The 22,322-nt window shown below is 43.3% G+C and overlaps 1 protein-coding gene across 8 annotated transcripts in view; it reads right to left on the bottom strand.

Moving 5' to 3' along the window:
• ARHGEF9 (Cdc42 guanine nucleotide exchange factor 9) overlaps positions 1-22,322 on the bottom strand; it is a 163,719-nt gene that overhangs the window by 104,784 nt on the left and 36,613 nt on the right. Inside the window, exon 1 of one of the 8 annotated variants that reach the window (XM_033201140.1) lies at positions 1,531-2,212. The exons of the other annotated variants lie outside the window; for them this stretch is intronic. The gene's annotated coding sequence lies outside the window, so the exon portion shown is untranslated. Of the gene's footprint in view, positions 1-1,530; positions 2,213-22,322 lie in introns of those variants that run through there. 8 annotated transcript variants of the gene reach the window in all.

Here is a 22,322-nt window from a genome sequence, read left to right as displayed (position 1 = left end):
CTGCCTCTCTCTACCATCCTGCCCACTGTGTTATTTTTTCTTTTTCCCTCAACTGTTCCAGCTTGTATGGGCCATCAGTCTTCTCAGCATTTGGGGTAACACATTCCAGAATAGAGAACACATGGCCTATCAGGCAAAGATACTCAAGCACTCTCTCCCCAGCACTGAATTTCTGAACAAGTCCTCTAGAAGTCAGCTTTTCCATCAGCCTACTTTGCTCAAGGCAATAATGGCTCCATAAGACCAAAACTAAAACAACTTAAAGACAATCGAAATAGTCTATGGAATATATATCCTCTCTCATATATCTGCCCTCCAACACGCTAGCCACAGAATAACCCTAGGTTCTCAAAATAAATGCACAACAAATATGAACACATATATATGAACACGCACACACATACACACACGCTGATCTTTGACTTGAGTTAACATGTTTTGTTCAGTTCCTACCTGATGCATCTGTCATAGCTCAGAATTTGTCTTTGTGCCTTCCATAGAAGGTAAGGCATAGGGAGAGCTCTTCAGGATAGATAAAAAATGAATTTCCAGCAGGACCTTTCACAACACCACCTTTCAAATATCTCATGCTTTACGCTTTGCAAAGTGTTTTCACATCTACTCCATCACTTGATCCTTACGGAATAAACTGGGCCTCACTATTACCATTCATTCATTCATTCATTTTAAGTTTTTGAGATGGAATCTCACTCTGTTGCCCAGGTTGGAGTGCAGTGGCACAATCTTGACTCACTGCAACCTCCACCTCCTGGGTTCAAGTGATTCCGGTGTCTCAGCTTCTCAAGTAGCTGAGACTACAGGCACACGCCACCATGCCCAGCTAATTTTTGTATTTTTAGTAGAGATGGGGGTTTCTCCATGTTGGCCAGGCTGGTCTCAAACTCCTGACCTCAAGTGATCTGCCGACCTCGGCCTCCCAAAGTGCTAGGATTACAGGTGTGAGCAACTGCACCTGGCCATTTACCTATATTTTAAATATGAGGAAACTGAGGCTCAGAAATATGACCTGGTCCTTCAGCCAACAAGACAAGTAATACATTATGAAGCTGGATCTTCTAACTTTGTGTGTTCCTATAATTATCAAACTGTACTACCAGTGTCTATTCATTACCTACACTGAACTCCATCTATGATATCATAAGCCAGTTGGCTCCTATTCTTAAAGAACCCTACAGGAGATTTACACAGCCACATTTAATCATAGGTACCCATGAGGCTGAGGACATTCATTTTTATGTTGAACTTGCTTTCTTCCAATTGTACTAAAAGTCAATTTCTCCTTGTTTTGGCTTCAGTGAAGAAAAAGAAAAGCTGGTCACTGGCCTACTAAAGTAAATTTTTATAGAGAAGTCTCCCCTCTCCTGGAAAAGATGGGACTCAAGTGGGCATTGTTAGAACTCAGTAAGCACATACAGCCCCAACCCAGAACACCACTAAGACCTGTAGTTTAAAGCTATATCCATAGCTTTTTATCAAGGGTCAATGAGTATCTCAGCATCAATTACCAACCTTCTGCTCAGGACACTATCTGTGGTGCTCTTTGAGGTCCCCCAGGCCCAGATCTGGCTGATTCCACTGTCTATATTTTTTACTTTGCAGTCTTCTTTTTAGGAGCTCCATGCTTGACTTTTCCCAGAAGCAGAGAGCTGACTTTTGTCCCCCATTTAGTCCAGTTGATTTACCTGGGCCCTCAGGTCACAAGGCTCAGCTATACCCTGGACAAAGCCAATCGAGGACCTAGTGGTCACAAAAACAACTAACCAACTTGCAAGCCTGTTGTCAGGGCCTACTTAGAATCAATGACTGTCAGAATTGGACAGAATTTTAAAGATCATCACCTTCATGCCCTCATTTTATCGATGAGGTTTAACAAAAGTACAGTCATCAAATGGTCAGCCTCCTGGACCAGGGTTTTTTTCTAACATAACACCACAGAGAGGGAAGACAGGTAGAAAAAATAATCTGAATTTAAGACCTTGTTATACTACTAAAGGTGTAATGATAATTATGATGATGTTAGCTAATACAGAGTGCTTACTATATGTCAGGCACCATTCTAAACACGTTATAGACATTAATTCATTTAAGCCTCACAGCAGCCCTTTAAGGAAAAACTATTACTATTCATATCTTACAGATGAGGTAGCTGAAGCTCAAAGAAGTTAAATAATTGCAGTTCACACAGCCAATAACTATTGAAGCCATTATTCCAATACAGGCACAGTCTGGCTCTAGAGACTCTGCTCTTTTTTTTTTTTTTTTTTTTTTTTTTTGAGACGGAGTCTCGCTCTGTCACCCAGGCTGGAGTGCAGTGGCCAGATCTCAGCTCACTGCAAGCTCCGCCTCCCGGGTTCACGCCATTCTCCTGCCTCAGCCTCCCGAGTAGCTGGGACTACAGGCGCCACCACCTCGCCCGGCTAGTTTTTGTATTTTTAGTAGAGACAGGGTTTCACCGTGTTAGCCAGGATGGTTTCGATCTCCTGACCTCGTGATCCGCCCGTCTCGGCCTCCCAAAGTGCTGGGATTACAGGCTTGAGCCACCGCGCCCGGCCTGAGACTCTGCTCTTAACTTACAAACTATTCTACCTCTGGGTCCCAGTTTCTTCACATATAAAATGGGGATAATTCTACTCTACCATCTGCTTTGTAGGCTATAAAACACTGAACTGAGAGCTGACAGGTATGTGCATGGAGGTGAGAGGAATGCTAATCCAGAAGGGGTTAACAGCTGTGTGGGGCTTCTGTGTTCTCTCCTCAAACACAAGTAGGAGCAAGGGGATGTTCCCCCCTCATCTTCTGAGTTGTTTCTAAAATGTAAACTAAACTTAACCAGGAAATTGGTTCCAAATCTTCCATTTGTGTACAGAATTAACTTTTAACTTGCTACATTTTTTTTTTTTAATGCACTTTGCTCTGCTCATCCATCTTCCATCCAACATTCATTCATTGGGCTCCTACTGTGTGTGGGGATCTGCTCACTGTGACTCACTTGCAGTCCTTACCTGAAGAACAAAGGGTTTCCAGGTACCAACAATGCTTTCCAGCAGGATGCAAAGGTGGTTTTATGGGCAGGCAAACCTACCTTCAATTCTGGGCTTTACTACTTTAGAAAGTAGCAATGACAACAGGAGGTGAGGAATAGAAGGGGAGTCAGAGAGAAAAACTTAAACGTAATTGTCAGCATGTAATTACGACATCTAGGAGTACAATTTCACAAAAGCCAAAGATAAGAGTTTCTAATTATACAACCTTGAGTCTCAGTTTTTTCATCTGCAAAATGGGGGTAATGATGTTTGCCTCACAGGCAGGGTTATAGAGAGGGTGAACTGAGATGGTGGATATACAGTGCCTGGCATGTGCTGGCCTAGTACGAGACTTCAGAGAAAGGAGGTTGATTTACACGGGTTTTGGGCTCTAGAAAGGTTTTGTGTGGCAATGAAGACAGTCCTTAAAGAATGGGTAGGATGGTGCCAAATAGAGAAGGAAAGGGAGGGGCATTTGAGGCAGAGAAATGAGATTAAGCAAAGTCTCAGAGATGAAGACTGGGAACTGTGATGGTGAACGAGTAGTGGAGTTTGCAGAGAGTAGGGTTTGGAAAGGGGAGTGGAGGGAGTGATGGCTGAAAAGGTAAGTGAAGTCATGTTTGGAGGACCTTGAATTTAGTTTGAGGAAAAGAAAAAGGTCAAAGTTGATTTTTGGGTGCAAACGTCAACTAAAGCATAGGGTAAATTAGAAGGAAATATTGGCTTGGCTTGGCTTTGCAGGAGAAGAGATGATAAATTTTCTCTTTAAAGTATTAAATATGGGGGGCTAGCAGGACATGTAGGTGGGTGGGAAGCTCAAGAGCGAATAGGGTATATATACAGGTCTGGGAATCAATGGCCCAGAAGAAATTGTGAAAATCAGAGTTTGCCCTGGAAAAATGTGCTAAGAAGTCCAGAAGCCTTGGGAAATCAAGATTTATGTTTAAAGATCGAATGTGAGGTAAGGAACAGAAAAAGAGCTATGCAAACAAAACTAAATGAAGCTGTTAGCACATCATTAAGATACAAAGGAGTATGATCTCTCAAACTCCAAGACAAGAGTTTCAAGCAACAACAGCTCATCAACATTATCAAATGGTACAGAGCTATAAAAAGAAAACCAAGAAAAGGTCATTTGGGAGTAGCGATAGCAGGGATTATATTCTCTATTCCCAAACTGGTTTATATTCCTCTCCCTGCCAAAATCCAACGCTTACCATCCTTCATCTTGCAAGCCTATCATAAAGCCAGAAGATGGAGCAGCATCATTCTAGCAAGGTACTCAAAGAGTTCTGAGCCTTAGGACAGCAGTACTGTGGCTTCTAACACAATAATTCCCAATCCCCAGGACATTTCAGAGGAAGCACTAAATATAGGGTGGCTCTTGCTCAATCTTACAAGTGAGTGGGACACACAGTGTTTCCCACTCCCACATCAATGAAACTTTTGGACATGAATAAGAGGATGGGGAGGGTTAAGAGTCCTGCATTATGCTTAAAGACGGAATAGGATATTATTTCTTTGTATCCAGATTTCTGAAGACAATCCTAGTATCAAATATTCTATCTAATTGCTCCCCAAAGTAGATACATCTGTTATAAGCTGTCATGTGCCTTGATTTTTAACCTAGAAATATGATTGCTATACCCTGGAAGCACTGGGAATCTGAGATCTAAGGCTGGTTTCTGTGACCAAAAAAGGCATGTGTGTTTGCAATGAGCTTAGGGTGGCCAGTGGACCCTTTCAGTGGGAACAAAAGAAGAAATGGAAAAGACAGAAGGAAAGTAAAAGAGTTAGAAAGGGAAGGAGGAAGCAAGAGAAGCTTACACTTGTAGAAAACATACGCTGGAAACTGGATAAAGGGCTTTCTTTTGTGATTTCAACCTCTATAATTCTCCAACGTAAGCATTAACATCTCCATTTTTACTGAAGATAACTTGTGATATAAATCAAGTAGTCCACGGTTACCCAGTTAGTAGATGGTGGAACAGATTTGAATCTCCAGCTGGCCTTACTCTACAGCTTTGCTATTTGCCAGTCCCCCAAGGTACCTGTCAAATGGCAGGGAGGGGGACCAACTCACCCTGTGAATGACCTAAAGGTCAATTCCTCAGAGGGCTTGTTAAAACACAGGTTGTTGGGCCGCATAGGTCTTGAGAATTGATTAGGTAGGTCTAAAGTGCAGCTTGAGAACCTGCATTTCAGACAGATCCCCAAGTGATACCGATGTTGCTGGTCTGGGAATCACATTTGGAGAACAACTGCCCTAATGGACTTTCCTAGTGTAGGCCCTACCCTTGCCTCTTCTGATGCCTCATTCTTCACAGATTTCCCCATGCCACACCAAATGTTGTGCTCCCTGCCTCCAGCACTGCCTGCCTATCTCCAAGGCCTTCCTCAGTGGTTGGTAAATGTCTGAAAAAGAGTATTTGGGGTCATGTAAGGAGCATGCCCAAAGTCAGGCTGTGTTAACACAGGAAAAAACTTGGGATTATGGCTGTCACCCAGTCACTTACCTACAACTTCTTGTTCTTCCCCTCTAACTCAACAGCACCACTCCCAAAATAGATATTTAATTAGTTTTGGTGGCTGTCAGAAATATTAGCGTTTTAATAATACGAAGCAGAAGGGAGAATGGGTTAAAAAATGTGAACCTCACATGTTGTATGGAAAGCAAATATGCCAATTGCCATGAAGGTAGGTGAGCTGGACCTGCCTTCCAAGAAGCTTCATAGGAGGAAAAGGAGGGACATGATGGGGGTTTGCCTATGAGGTTTTCTCAGTTTGGTGTCTGCCCATATCCTCCCAGAAGGCCCCCTTCTCCTTAACAGCTAAACTTGGACAAGAGCAAATTATTTCCCTTGCTCCCTTAAGCATATCTAAAACAAGCTGAGATTTTATGCCCTCTCCTGAAAAAGCTAGATATCCTTTTAATACAGCCTTGTAAACACTCTGGCTATCTTGCCCAAAGCGTTGAAGGATAACCATCCTCCCTATTTTTGGAAAGGTGTGAACCAGGCTGCCCCAACAATAGCTACGAGGTACCACGGTATACAGCAAAGACTCAGATTGGCTATAGGAAGAAAATCTGCCAGTAACTCACCAAATGATCTTGGACAGGTCCCTTTCCCTGTCTCAGGCTTTTTTTTTTTTTTTTTTTTTTTTTTTTTAGACGGGGTCTTGCTCTGTTGCCCAGGCTGGAGTGCAGTGGTGCAATCTCAGCTCACTGCAACCTCCACCTCCTGGGTTCAAGCTATTCTCCTGCCTCAGCCTCCAGAGCAGCTGGGATTACAGGCACCTGCCACCACACCTGGCTAATTTTTTGTATTTTTCGTAGAGACAGGGTTTCACCACGTTGGCCAGGTTGGTCTCGAACTCCTGACCTCAGGTGATCCACCTGTCTTGGCCTCCCAAAGTGCTGGGATTACAGGTGTGAGCCACCGTGCCCAGCCTGTCTCAATTTTTTTACATGTCAAGTGACAGACTGGAACCATATAGATGACCTCTCAAGTCCCTTCCAGCTCTGGTATTCTACTGAGACTAACAATTACTCTGCAATGACAGAGATTTCATTATTGCAGTGTATTTCTCCTCACCCTTCTTTGTGCTTGATAGGATGCTTTTACCACTTTCTGCTCAAAAAAAAAAAAAAAATGAGATTTTTTTTTTTTTTCCTGAAGATAACTCACTCAAGCATTGCTGGCAACACGGTCAGACTACCTGGGAAAATTGAGAAATGGGCTTCCCACTTAAACCCTTGACTGCCACATTCAAAAGTCAATAGGGACCTTTGCTTTTTGTTCTCTCCACTTAGTTCTTCAGATAAATCATCATTCTCATGACATCAGTTCTCACTCACCTCCAGTCCTATATTTCCTACTGCCTGCTCACATTTCACTGGATAGTCTGCTACCACCTCCAATAAAATGTAAAATTCATCATATTCCCCCATTCCCCCTCCTTCTCAATTTTTCCCATTTAAGGAAAATCTTCTGGGCTTGCTATTTCTTTCTTCCTCATGTCTCTCTCTCTCAGACACAACTCATTCTCTTCATTCCCACTGTCCCATCCTGGTCCTCATTAGCTCAAACTGTCTCCTAACCGGCTTCCTTGGCCCCTACAGGTCTGTGCCTTCCTCAAGCTATGCCTTAATGATGCAAATCTTAAAGCATTTTTGCTAGTATCACTCCTCAAGCTCAAGAAGCTTTGGTAACTCCCCACTCTCTCAAAGCTCTCCTTAATCTAGCCCCATGTCTGGATCCAACCTTTGCCTCTAACGAGGCAGGGGCTTTCTACCACTCTTGCCACAATGAGTCTCTTGCATCCTTCTCATGACATCAGCTGTCACTCACCTCCAGTCCCACATTTCCTACTGCCTGCTCAACATTTCACTGGATGGCCTGCTACTGCTTCCAACAAAATAATGATCAATCCTACTTCTGTGCCTCTGATTTGGCCATATCCTTAGCCAATGGTTACACGTAGCAACACTGGAGCCAGGCTGCTTCTTCCTAGCTGTATGATTGTGGCCAACCTACTCCTTAATCCCTTCTCTGATGACGCCAGGCTGTATCCTCTCTCTCTCTTTGCCTCTTTCAGTAACCTTATCTACCCCTAAGGATAAGGAGAAAATGAAAATTTGTAAGAGTTATTCAAGTTGTTGACCAGAGTGTTATTCTTCAAATAACCAGAGTGTACACTTCTAAATGATAGGTCTAAAACATAAGTTTAATCCATAATGAACAATTGTATACTCCATCTAAAGTTCTGACTTGAGTTCTAAAAGCAAGCAAACTCTGAGGCAGAACACAGCAATAGAGTAAGCATCTCTGTCAGGTGGCAGAACAATCTATGGGGCCAAGGAAATTGTTTACATAATATGTACCCAGCTGCCCTATATGCCAGTCCATTGTTGCCAGGATTTATTGCCAGGTGGCTTCTATGGAAGGCCAGTTTTTGCTAAACATCTGCACAGGTGCCCAATGATCACCAGGGAAAGAAACAGAGATAGATGCTAGGTAAGAAAATTCCCACCATGAATATCAAAAACATCCCAAGAGTTGCCTTTTCTTTTCCTCAGGTTTTAACATTTCGCACTTGTTTCCAGTTTCAATGTGGTTGTTGCTATTGCCCATAAGTAAATAATTTCATTTCTGGCAGAATAATTAATGCACTCAAGTGATAATGACTCTAAATGTGCTGAATGGAAGTATGTAAATATATTTTTTCATGACACAAAATCATATTTTTCCTAATTTGGGTGTGTGATTTGTGAGTCATCACACATCAGCTTCCTTCAATATCCCATTATACCATCCAGTTTTCACTTTAATAAAATGAAAGATCTACTGTTCAGCCACACCTGGCAGACACAAAAGGTAAGACTAGATGGGGTCAGCCTTGAGCAAGACAGACCACCTGATCTAGAGTTCAATATGAACAGTGGTCATAAGCCAATTCACACTTTCCAGGACCTCTTAGGACATTTTAGCTTAGGAAACCAGAGAAGCCCCTTAGAGCATGATGCCATCTGGAATATTTCTCATTGAGGCTAATAACAAAGAACAGCTACTTTCTGCACTTCTTCCAAAGGAAGTTAAAAGGTGATCTCTGCTCTAATGGTGACCCAACAGATGAGAGAAGGGTTGTTGCTTGCTTTTCTGGACCTTAGCAATAGATGGTAAGAAACGCAAGCCAGTAGCTCAACCAAATGGGCTCAGGAGTTTCTGAAGTGAGACCCAGCTGCTGCCTCAAAATTCACAATGTTAAGAACTTGGTCTTGTTGAGAGAATGATCCCCTTTAAAGAAAATGCAGCCAAATGGGCCAAGGATTGCACAGATCAGAGAAAGACATGTTTCTAAATGATCAACCTAGATGATGTTGGCTAGAGAAGGTCCTATACTACTACAACTCCCAATCTGATAAACATTAGCTTGTATCTCCAAAATGTCTTGGAAACAGGAGTAATTGTCAAGTTATTCTGGAATATTTTGGCCTGACTCAAGCACTTCTGAGGCATTATGCCACTGTTTCTTAATGTGAGGTTCACAGACTCCTGCTCAGAACCACCCTAATATTTTTATTAATAACAAGCAACCAGGGTGATTCTGAATCACATGCCACATGGAAACCAACTGTCTTAATCTTTCTGGGACCAGAGAGTTTATATTACAGGAATTTCCCCTTACTGCACTGGGCCACTCAGAAGAAACCAGAATCTCTGGAACTTCAACTCTAGGCTTATCCTTCTTGTATCAGATTCCAGAAAGTCTGAGGAATTATGGTGGCCTGTCTGAGAGGATTTCTCCCAGCCTGCCTTGAGAGACTATATGCTTCTGCTCTGTTCCACCCTCATTCCTGTCCAAACCTTCAGGCACTGAAGCTACCACTAGTTCTAATAGAAAGTCCTAGCAGCATCTCTCTATGCTATAATCTGGAAGCAATTTCCTAGAGCTGTATTCAATCTCCCCAAGGCAACCTCCAATATTCTAAGAGACAAATGGTTAGTAAAAATAATAATAATGGACTTAGCAATGCCCTCTCCATGAGTTCCTGAGTCAGAACATGCCATCTCAAGCTTGAGGTTACCCTGACCTTCACCCATCTCTTGAGCCAGCTTGGGTCATATACCCAAAATGTTCCTGCCTTGGGAGTCATGCTCGTCTTCTTGGACTTGGTGTGCATGCTGAGTTCCAGCTACTCACTGGAATCTTTTGTTGCCTTACTACCCTGAGATATGGGAGCTGACCAGGACAAGCCTAGGGAATATGCAGGGATGCTCTAAGAGCCACAAATCTCTTAGGCGACCTAAACTCATCTTAGAGTCTGCATCTGGGTTCCTGAATTTCTTCATGTAGTCCCCTTAGGACCAGTCCTGGGAGCTTTAACTTTTCCTGGACTATGACTTGAAGCCAGGCCTTGGAGTTTTCTAGGCAGGGGTGGGGTTCCTTTGTTTCCAGAAGGTAGGAGGAGGGGGCTAGAACTACATGAAGAATCTGTCCTCCATGCCTCCCACATGCATGGTTCTATACTCAACACCACAGGCAGAGGGTGGGTGGCAACGCAGAGAGAAAAAGGGAAAATCATTTTTTATCCATTTGTCAGATGTCGTGTTAAAGTCTTGTAGAGAAAGGACAGCTGAAGGTAGGGGGAGGAGCAGGAGAGGAGATAGGTTGGAACTAATGGTCCTAACGTCATTAAATGTGGCCATCTGGTTTTCAGTGGCAAGAACAGGAACAACATTTAGTTAGGAGCACTGTGACCTGCTCCTATATCTAGAGATGAAACAGGAAAAATAAATATATTTCAATTACCTGAAACCACCTTCAAGTCTACTGAGCATGCCCAGCAAGGAAACAGGCTTGCAAAACCTCTAGACCTTGGCATATGTTTCCAAAGAGAATGTAAGTATCTCCTAGGGAGTTTTTACAGCCCAGAGACGACATCTACATTTAAACAGCCCATCAAAAAGTGGGAGATAGTTTCCAGTGGTACAATGATTTCCCTCTGCCTATTGGTTCACTGTGAAAGAAAAGACATCCAGCCAAGGCCAGGCACCTAGCAATGCCTCTAGTCCATGTCAGAAGCCTTTTATGCTCAGGAATGGAGTATGTTCTCCTAAAAAAGTCTAGCCCAGTCCTGGATGAGGAAGTGGCAGAGGGATTCAGTGAGCAGCCATTGGGACAGGCCCCAAGGGACTCAAACTGGCTGAGCTGGCTTCCCCTCAGACATTGTAACCAAAGACTTAGCCAGAGGAATACAATGACTAAACCTAGGCTGCCAGAGAGGACAAAATAGAAGCAAAATCATACATACCCTCAAGCTCAGGAGGGATGGCACCAGGTCTGTGTCTACAGGAAAAGTGGTTGTGCTTGTAACAAAACAAGATCAAGTAGGTTTGATAAACTTATGTAAGGAAGCATCTGCCAGTCTGGGTTAGGTGAAAGTGGTGGGGGTAGAGAAGGGAAGGAAACCAAGGCAGCTGATAGAGGGACAAAGCATCTAGTAAGGTGTCAGGGCTTGAACTCCTTTTAACTGTCTCAGCTCAAGAGCTCCAAAGGCAGTGGATTCTTATATTCAGAGTTGGTCAGGATTGGAGATTTCCAAGTAACTAGTTAGCACACCTAGTTCAGTCCTCCCTTTCTTACAGGTAAGAAAAATGAGGCTCCGATGAGAAAAGTTTCCTAAGGCATCAAGTTAGTTAGCAGCAGAACTGCCAAGATTAGAAACCAAGCCTATAGTCTTAGAAGAATGGTAGCCAATAGTTTTTGGATCATGTACCTCTAATGTTAAAAACAAAAATACAAACATTTAGCTATTCTTGTCACAAAAAAGTAATTATGTGAAATGACAGATGCTTCACTATAGCAACCATTTTACTATCTATATTATCTATATTATAATATCATGTTGTAAACCTCAAATATACACAATAAAATTTATTTAAAAAAAAACAAGAAACACCTATCCCAATATTTAAATACTAATGTAGTATGTGTTTTATTAAAAAAAAAAAACTCCACAAAATAGAAATTAAATAACAATGAGATTAACATTTTAATATATAAGAACTAATATTTTCTCCCTTACTTTGGAGGTTACTGCTTTCAACATTTTCTGGTGCTTTTCTCTCCCACTGCTCTATAGACATCATCCCTTCAATACTACAACCAGAACCTGCCTTTTCCTCCCTGCTCAGGGTCCCAAATAGGTCTGACCCTGAAGATTAAAAGATAAGAACACTTCAGTATGAAGGATGAGTAAAGATACTTCCAGAATCTCCCTCACTACCAGATGTTTTTTGCTAAGGAATCTCAAATTCAAATTCACACTAAAATGCAAATGTCAGTAATAAAAACTGGGATGGGAAGAATGAGCTCCAGGTGTAGCTTGATTCTGGACTTGCTATATGAACTTGGGCAGATTCAGCTCCTCTCTGAGCCAGTTGTATTAAATTATTTCAAATGGAAAGTTGAGGTCATCTTTGATATATGCTGCTGCTTTGCTTCTAAAAACAGGTTTTGACAGGGATGGGGTAGCCCCCCCCCCCCAAAAAAAAATGAAACAAGGACGTCAGGAGAGGGATGGGGTGGAATAAAAAAAGTTCAGAAGACAAAACCTGAGTATTTCAAATTTTTGCCATGGGCTATCCCCCACTCAAAGTACAACTCCAGTACAGGGACGGCTTTTGGGTTCCACTGGCAGAAGGAAAAACACTGCCTCTTCCACCCATTCAGACCACCGGGTTCAAGCCACCCAAAGTAGTGTCTATGAAAGTATTAAGTAGCACTTCTTCCATCTGTTCAGAACATCACAATTGCTAAGTTGCCTTCATATTCATGAGCTCACTGGATCCTGCCAGAAATCCTGGGGATAAGCAGAGTGGGGATGAGTTGTTCCATTTTAAAGGTAAGGAAACTAATTCCTGAACAAAGGAAGTTACCTAGCTATCCCAGGAGCACAGAGGCCAGGAGAAAACCTAGATCTACTGGTGCATGGTTCAGTGAGGTTTTTTTCCTAATAATAAAAAAAAAAATGGCTAACATTTATTGAATGCTTACTATATGTCAGAGACAAATCTAAGTTTTTACATATAATAACTTGTTTGATCCCTAGTTTAAGATAAGGAAACCAAAGTTCAGAAAAACAATGAAGTAACTATTGAAGTTCATGGAGCCAGAATCCAAACCTGAACCCAGACAGTTTCATTCTAGAATCAGTGCTCTTAACCTCTATTTTCCACGGCACATCTTCACATCCCCAAAAGGTGAAATTCAATGAAGTATCAAAGAATCTCCAAGGCATAGCAAGGTACAGAACAATATGTGTTGTATATTACCATAAAAAAGAGAAAGAGGAATATATTCATATTTGTTTATACATCCACATAACATTTTTCTGGAAGGACTCATTGGTGGCCTCTGCAGAGGGCAGGGGGTGGGAGAGAGACTTTTCACTGTGCACTCTCTTGCACCTTTCGAATTTTGAACCATGTGAATATATTTCCTATCCAAAAATAAAAATTTAAAAATGAGATGTCTATGGTCAAAAGAGATTAGGAAACTGCATGGCTACTTCTTGGCAGGGCTGCGCCAGCTAACCTTTTCCTATTCACTTCTGGGCTCTCAAATTTGAAGTAAAGTAGTTCCTCTCCCTGCTTTTCCTGAAGCACTGCATTCCCCCCACCCCACTTCCCTGCCCCACTGCTTATCCAATCCCACAGAAGACATCCCTATGACTACTGTAGTCATTTTGGAGGTTTGAGCAGCAAAAGTGAAGATTTGTACAGATTGGATTAGGCTCCCACAGCTGGTCAGTGGAAGATAGGAAAATAATGCATCAGCAGCAATACAAATGAAGACAGAGACACAAAAGGCCTTTTCTTCCGATGCCTACCCCTCAAGGCCTGAGCTCATCAGATTCCTCCATCTAGGCTCAGAATAGCAAAAACAAGCAAGCTAGAAAGACTCCAGGAAATCTGACTGAACACAAGAATCTGTGGTGTACAAAGGAAAATCACACTAAGGCAGAAAAAGCAAGCCCAGATGGGTTTTAATGTCCCCATTGAGGCCAGGTGAAATTCAGCCCAAATGGTATCCAGAGACACTCCCAGTTTTGGTTCTTGGATTATTTCCATAATCTTTTTTTTTTTTTTTTTTTTTGAGGCGGAGTCTTGCTCTGTCGCCCAGGCTGGAGTGCAGTGGCCGGATCTCGGCTCACTGCAAACTCCGCCTCCCGGGTTCCCGCCATTCTCCTGCCTCAGCCTCCCGAGTAGCTGGGACTACAGGCGCCCGCCACCTCGTCCGGCTAGTTTTTTGTATTTTTTAGTAGAGACGGTTTCACTGTGTTAGCCAGGATGGTCTCGATCTCCTGACCTCGTGATCCGCCCGTCTCGGCCTCCCAAAGTGCTGGGATTACAGGCTTGAGCCACCGCGCCCAGCCTGTTTCCATAATCTTATCCCTCAACTGTTAGCACAATCCTCCAGAGATCAAGGCCCTCAAATATATTTCCTTAGATCCCTTTCAGCCCACCCCTTAGGCAAGTCAGAGGTACTCAAAAAAACTGTGAGGAGGTGGGGGTGACCAAGGTGGATTAAGTGCCTCCAAGGATCCTCTTATTGTCTTGAAGTGGCTTAAACTGGCAGACGGATTGCTCCTCAACAGTCTAACATCTTCAATTCTTCACTGCTTCCAACATGCAGGAGACAGCGGGACATGAGCTGATGTGGGAGGGATGAAAGGTAATCAGTGTGTCTCTCTTGGGCAAGCAGGGAAAGTGCTGGGTAAAGCTGAGCCTCACAGAGCTGCTTGTCAGAGAAAAATCTAACTTTTTACATATATTTACTTAAGTAGCCTCTGGCAGCTTCCTTTAGCACTGGAATTCATTGGTGGCAGCCCAGGGCCAGAGTACACTGGGTGGGAATCTGAAGGCATGGCTTCTAGTACTGAATCCACCACTGCCTAATCCTGTCATCTCAGACTTGTTTCTCCTTCTCTGAGCCTCAGTATTCCCATTTGTAAAACTGATATAATAATGGCTTAAAAGAACAGTATGGGGAAGGAGTCGAGAAATAAAGTGAAGTTTCTCAATTACCTCCAAACTATGTGTAATTACAACCTGGATGAAATCTTAACAATCCAAAGAGCAGGAACACAAGTTCAACATTTTACAAGACACTTTTCACATCCTATGTCACAATGAAGTCTTGCGCTTAAAACTCCTATGAGAGACTACAGTTAAGCCCATTCCACAGACCAGAAAACTGAGGAGAACTTTGTCCACAATATCTGCAGCAAGGGGAAACTTGAACTACATAGTGCCTGACCTTCTCCCTCTCAGCAAACCAGATAAAATGGCCATGAGCACAAACACTTACAAAGAGTATTCTCTTAGAGCCAGAGCTGGCACTCTAGGCTGCCTCCTCTGGCAGGTGGCAGGTACAGGTGACCTGGCCTTGCTTCCTAGTTTAGGAAGAAATCCCTGCTCCAGATGCCTCCCCTTTTCTCATTACCTAAGAGATTCCTAAGGAACCAAAGCTACATGACCACCTAAATGCTGCAAATCTGTTTTTTTTCCCAGAATGACTGACCTGGCATTGAAAAATATCTGTATAGGTGGGGGTAATCTCAGCATAACTTTGACCAGCCTGACTCCATGAGGGTGTCTTCTCTTGGCTCCTTTTTACGGCCTTTTCTGTCTACAGCTACTCCAATAGGAGTCAGGTCCAACTGTTGGCAGTAATTGAATCCAGTTAGGGACAATGATGATGCAGCTTTATGCATGGAGAAAAGTGTATCTTCAAAACATCTTCTCAACTCTTAGCCTAGCTGAGCCTTTCCATCATCTAAGGGCAATACTGGAATGTTTTATAAATAAAACAAGTAAGACTCAGATAGCAGAGGGGAACGTGACTGAGACACACTGTAAGAGGCAGAGCAGCAACTGAAACTCATGTTTCTTGACCTCAAAGTCAAAGCTGAGAAATGGGCATGAGGCTGTTATAGTTAATAGTAACCCAACTGAGGCTCTGAGGATGCTGCTCCCAGGCAAGCCTGGTATTCCCCAGCTACCTGTCTCCGTGCTTCCCACCCTTCCCTAAGACCCAATCTAGGGCCCTGTCTTTCCAGCTTCAGCCTTTGATACCAAGGACCACAAAGGCTTCCCCAGGACACCATGACCTGGTTTCCAGCTTGAGGAACTCTAAAAATAGCAGGTCTTCATTAGTGGGGCCAGATGGCCCAAGATGCTGTGCCTAGGGGCTAGGTTGTGGTCATTAAGGATGTGGCTGGTCTCAGGCCACCACTAACCCAGGAGAGGGTGGGCCACTGCCCAAAGGCATCTCCTGCTTATGCATCCTACCACTTCCGCTCACATGCTAACACCCACAATTTAGATATATTTACTCTAGTCCAGGTTGTTATTTCATTCCCAAGAAAGATGAACTTTAATATTCAGTGACTTTAGGCCTTCTGGGACATTGCTTCATAACCATATCACTCCACAATCGTTTTTAAGTGAACTGGGGGATGAAGGAGTAGGTTCAAGCTTTCTGCATTGATCAGTCCCAATTTGCGTTTTCCATTCTTCTTCATCTGCCTATTAACTCACATCTGAGGGCTCTGCTCTGAACACTGTTTACCTTACAGAGACTGCTACAAAACATGCCATCTTGAACATCCATTTTATTACTGAGCTTACTGCCCTCTCAAGTCTAATTTCAAGGTCAAAGGAGACCCAGAGCAAACTTATGGAGGCCCACCAGCTGGGACCAGTACCCTGTCATGCCCACTTAGAAGAAAGTGACAGCTGGCTGGCCCTAAGGGAAGGACGTGTTCTGCATCAAAATGTGTCCCACAGGGCTGTGTGGAGCATGTGGATATGTCCCATAGGTGTGTTCAAGTGTGACTCAACACTCAAGTGTGGAGTGTTGTTTGCCCAAGTATGTCTTTAGGAGTGTGTATCTCAGGTACAGAAGTGCATGTCCTGGGTAAGAGTATATCTGAGAGTGCATCTTAGCATGCCCCATATGTATGTGGGTGCACAATTGTGCCTTATATGCATCCGTGTGCATTCACACATGCAGATGTGCACAAGCATCCCTCATGTGTGTTCCTGTGTGTGTATCCTGCCTGTGCTGAGAATGTACAAGTGTGAATATTCCTCCCATGTTTAAATGAATGTGTGTTCCAAGTGTGTTAATGTGAAAATATGCTCCAGCTGTGTGTCCCATGTGTGTCCCAAATACAGCCCATGTGCCTGAGTATGTGTAAGTGTGCATCGCATATTATCTATCACGTATGTGTATGTGAAGGTACGGGCATAGAGAATGGATAGACAGCAAAGCTGAACCAATTTTCTTCCCCATCAATTTGTTTCTAACAGCTTTCCTTCAAGTCTGGGTCAATCTGCTCTTAAGCAGGACAAAAGACCTGCGTTCAAATTTCATCTCTGTCACTTCCTGAATGTGGTAATCACAGGTGCTTTTCCAGGAGGCTTAGCCACCCGTCATTCATCTAAAGAGCCTCATAAATGTAAGGTAAATTAGCCAATGGTTGAATAGAGAGAATGGGTAAAGATCAAGGACAAATTCTAAGACTTTGGGCAAGTTCCTGCCTCTCCTTAGACCTCAGTTTCCCCAGCAGCACACTGAAGGAACGAGCTCAATGCATGGGTTCCTCTCACTGTTACCCAGTCACTTATCAGCTAAAGTACTATGGACAAACTCTCTTCCCTCCTCCCAACACCACAAAGAACCAGTATGTAGATATGTGCACGTGGATTAGCACCTGCAGATGTCTCATCCCAGCTAGGCCCTCTCTAACCCTCAGCAAGCTATTGGTTGTCTCCCTATTTCTGTCATTCCACACTCCTTTTCCCAGTGGCCTGAACCAACTGGCGTAAAAGCAATGGCATACAATCTCCACCAAAGCCCAGGCAAAATGACATGTATTTTATCCAAATCATTCTTCTCCATCCTTTGTGATGACCATAGACACTATGGTAAAGAGCCAGCTTTTTAGGATCAAGGCCCAGTCTTTAAGAACACGGCCAGATAAACCCACAAAGAGAAAACATCCAAACTAAGTAGGTCACAAAAGACTACAGAATCTGGGGCCACTTTTATTTATTTTAAAAGGCCTTTCATGTATCCCTGGACAATATGATATCCAGATGAATTTATTGTAGATCCAGTGGATGCACCAAAGTACCAATTAATGGTTCAATGCCACCTATCCCGTTATCCAGTAGCATCTGCCTACTTCTTTCTTCTATCTTGATTAACTTTTGTAAAAAGGCCTAGAGCCAGGTGTGGTGGCTCACTCCTGTAATCCCAGCATTTTGGGAGGCTGAGGTGGGTGGATCACTTGAGGTCAGGAATTTGAGACTAGCCTGGCCAACATGGCAAAACCCCGTCTCTACTAGAAATACAAAAATTAGCTGGGCTTGGTGGCATGCAGGAGAATTGCTTGAACCTGGGAGGCGGAAGTTGCAGTGAGCTGAGATTCCACCACTGCACTCCAGCCTGGGTGACAGAGCAAGACTCCATCTCAAAAAATAAACAAATAAACAAACAACAGCAACAAAATACTTAGAAGCAAACTACAGAAGGAATCTTAATAGATGGTTTGCCTAGAGATACTTGGTACTGGTGAGTTGGTAATACCTAACTCCATATGCTATGTTCTTCCTAGCACACCACTGACTTTACGATACAGTACTGACCTGAGTCAATCAAAACAATTCTCTGAGCTTCAATTTCCTTAGCCATAAAATTGGGAAAATAATCTTGGCTTTGGCCACCTCATAGTGTAATGGAGAAAAGAACATGTGTCAGGAACCGAAGACTACATAATAGTCTTTATCTTCTTGTCCTGTCCCCAGATCAGTGAGATGTTTCCAAACAAAATAATGCAAGTATAAGTGAAGATAATGCAAGTATAAGTTGATTTGTTCTACACAGCTCATTGGGCAAGAACCTGAAATTTCTAAAGCAATTTTTGATCATATCATGAAAACTCAATAATCCATCACAAATTCTAGCCAAGGATCTAGGGGCCAAGAATTGTTTTTTAATTGCCATGTCCCTAAGTGGTTTATGGCTTGATGGACTTAAGAAGGTGCTAAATAAAAACACAATTCATTTTTGTTTTCTTCCAAGTCCCTCTTTTAACTTTGCAGGAGATGAGCAGAGAGAAAGTTAGTCTGCTATTCATAGCAACATGTATGTGACTGCATGCAAAATGGAGCCTGGGATAAATAAAAGAAAGCTTATTTAAAAACAACAACAACGAAAATCAAAAAACAAAACAGTTTTCCACCAAGCACCCAAGACATGGGTCAGGTCACAGGGCCTTTCTTCTTCCAAGGGAGAGAAGTAAAAAGAGTCTTCCAAAAATGACAGAGAGAAATGAGGGACAGAAACAATGGGGTTTGTTCAAGGTCACACAGCAACTGACTTCACATTTGCACCTCCATTTTACTCATGTGTACATCTTTCATTCAACCAAACCTTTATAGAGGGCTTACTGAGTGTCAGGCCTTCACTGGGGCAGTCATCCACAGATAATTTCTGCCTGAACTGAAAAATAGCAAACTCCTAGTTCTGTGACACTTTGCTTTCCATCACACCACACAGGTTTCCCCAAACAACCCTTGAAAGACCACAGTGGCTTGCACATCTCGTAGGTCCAGGAATTCACATCCTTGCCAGGCAATGTTCTAATTCCAGCACTACTATCAATGTACCACATTTCCTTGGGCAAGTCCTTTTCTTCTCTGGGCCTAGTTCCCCAGCTTCCACAATGAGGAGATTAGAATCAGGACAGCTCCAGCACCCCTTTTTCTAGAAAATATAGCTGTCTGCAGTGACTTTAAGTGGCACTATAATTTCCAGAGCTGAAGCCCAGAAGGCCAGGCTGGAAGCAGCTATGTGACAGTAAGTCTTTGAACATTCTTTTTCTCACCTGTGAAATGGAGATAATCTCAGCTCTACCCACTTCATAAGGCCACAGAGAAAATCAAGTGAGATGATGTACAAAACCCACTGAAAAGCCTAAGACTGTTCAAGAGGAGTAGTCAAGAATCAAGTGAGTATCCACTAGCCCCAGTTGCTTTCCTCTTAATCCAAGTAGAGTGTAAGTCTTCCCATGCAGTTCAGTCTAAATTTACAAGACATGCAGCTCAGCTGGTTGCATGCTCCAAAGGAAATTAATAAATCCCTCCACTCCCTTTGGGTCCTAAGCACAAAGCAGTCTCATCATTTTGCTTTTGTTCTGGGCCCTCCTGCCACGCAGGGCTTATCAGAGCCCCTCCTAGAGATGCCTAGCTCCTCCTCTGCCTTTATCCCAATGCCAAGGCACCTACTGCCCAGCCTTCTTGCCACCCTGCACAATTCACAGAGGGAGGAGGGAGAGAGTAGGTGGAGGAGAGGCTGTGGGAGGTTCAGCTAAAAGTAGCTACTGCCTTTAGGCACCACACTCTGAGGGGGTGGGGGGTGGGCTCTTGGTACATCCTTCCTGCAGCCAGCTGGGCACGGAGGTGCATGGCTTTCCTTTCTCTAATGAAGGCAGGCAGGCGGAGAAATCAGCTGCCAAAGCCATTCCCAGAGCTGGCTATGGATGTGCAGTGCCGGCCTCCTCTGGGCCCTGAGGGTACATGGCCACTCACAGGGCTGCATTTACTGCTCTCTGCCTCAGGAGAGCTAATGTGGCCTTCAGGAGACTCTGTGTTCCCCTCACCCCCATCACACTCCCTGGAACTTCAAGGACTACTAACAGGCCTGCTCCCGCTCCAGGAGGTTATATAATGCTCTTGTTCTCCCAGCCTCTCATCAGCTTGCTTTCTCCAACCAAACCTGAAAGAGCATTCAGGTCTCTGATCCAGCCAAGAGAGCAGAGAGCCAGAAACCTATAGGGGAGGTAGCAAGTTACAGCAGGCAAGAGCCCTATTTAAAGAATCAGAATCCCAGAACCATCACTGCAACCTTGGACACATCCCTTTCCCCTCCTGTGCCTTAGTTTTCTCACTTGTAAAAAAAGGAGTGGGGGCAGTGTGTTGTACTAGGCACTTTAATATCTGCCCCTATGTGATTCTCTGTAAATCCTGGCCACTTAAATGAAATACCCACCCCCATCACACAACACTATCCAAGGGTTCCCTATCTCCCCAAGCACTATGGCTGGACTTGGCAGAGCCATCTCCACTCTTCTAATTCCAGTTCCTCTAGTGACCAAAATATGCATAGGCAAGATGATTGCCTGGAACTTTAGACTCTGTCCTCCATACCTGCCCCATGCCCATTTCAACCAGACCAGCTGTGCTTTTTCCTGTTTTATATAGAAGCTTCTGGCTAACATTCCATTTGAGAACATGGCTCTTCTACTGAAACCACTCTCACTTTAGTGACATGGAAACTGAGACCTAGGTGGGAAGGGCCTTGATCAAGATCTGGCAGCAAAGTAGGTACAGAGCCAGGGCTTAATCCTAGGGTTCCTGAGGCCTTTTCTTGTTTTTTCTCCTACTGCATGTCTGTCTTCCATATGCTATCCTTCTGCCATGCATGTACAACTTTCCTTCTTCTCTGCTACCAACACGCAAACTTGGCGCTCAAAGATCAATGCCCAATTCCCATCAGGGGCCTGGAACTAGCACGTAAGAGTGATAAGGGCAAGAGAAAAACTGGCCTGAATACATCCCTCTCTAAACCTTTTTCCTTCCTCCACATTGCCCCTTTTGCTCCTTTCTTCAAAGCTTCCTCCTGAATACTGCTCTATGTCAGTAAAACCCCTTTAATTCTCAGAGTTATGACTGCATCCTGACCACAGAGTCCACTATGCGGGCTATACCAGAAGCACTGCAGGATGTGGTATCAAGACGCCTAGGTTCTAGGTCACTAGAACTACCACTACCACTAGTCACTACCACTACCTGTGTGACATTGAGTAAGCTGCTTAATCTCTATGAGCCTCACTTTCTTAACTAGTTGTAGGTTTGAGGAAGAAGTCCATGAAATAAATAGGAAACCTTATTTGTTGAAATTCTTATTAATAGAAGTAGTATTATTAACCAAGTGAATGGCTACTTAAAATACTGCAGGAAGGGGCTCTGAGCTGTCAAAGCAATCCATCTTTTTCAGACCTATGAGACTGGTTCTATATCTATGAGAGGCAATTCTCAATTATCCATATGACATATTTCTTTAATAAACAGAATCCCAAACTGGCACACCCTTGCTACTCAATTCACTGTACCACTTCCTTCCCTGTTTGGCAGCCAGTGCATGTTCATACAGTCTTCTTTCCTGCTTGGCAGCCAGAGTGTGCTCAAAGAATACAACCTAGGTTCACTTGTTCTAAAAGAAACGTAAGCCAAGTATAATTAAGAAGGCAAAACTGCTATCCTTAAAACCATCCTGTGTATTCTAAGCCTGCTAAAATGGATCTCTGGATTACCTGCTAGATTTAAATAATATCTGTACTCGTGTTGATCACAAAATAAGCACATATTGTTGAAGCTAGAAGAAATCTTGAAGTCATCAAATTCACCCATCCTTATTTTGCTGATGAAGAAAACCAAATTTCAGAGGACAGAAGTAGTTTGCCTGAGGTCACTAGTAAATGAGCAGAATCTTTCCCATCATGATAGCAAATGTGTAGGAACCGAATTTTTTTATTCCTGAAGGGTTCAAACCATCTCACAGCTGATTATTTTAAATACAATTAGGTCTCCAGACTACTCATTCCCTAGGGTTGATTCCTCCTTTTTAGAGTGAGCACAA

Source organism: Trachypithecus francoisi, unplaced genomic scaffold, assembly GCF_009764315.1.
Source record: "Trachypithecus francoisi isolate TF-2019V2 unplaced genomic scaffold, Tfra_2.0 Lachesis_group6, whole genome shotgun sequence".
Lineage (NCBI taxonomy): Eukaryota > Metazoa > Chordata > Mammalia > Primates > Cercopithecidae > Trachypithecus > Trachypithecus francoisi.
This window is presented reverse-complemented; position numbering and strand designations above follow the sequence as displayed.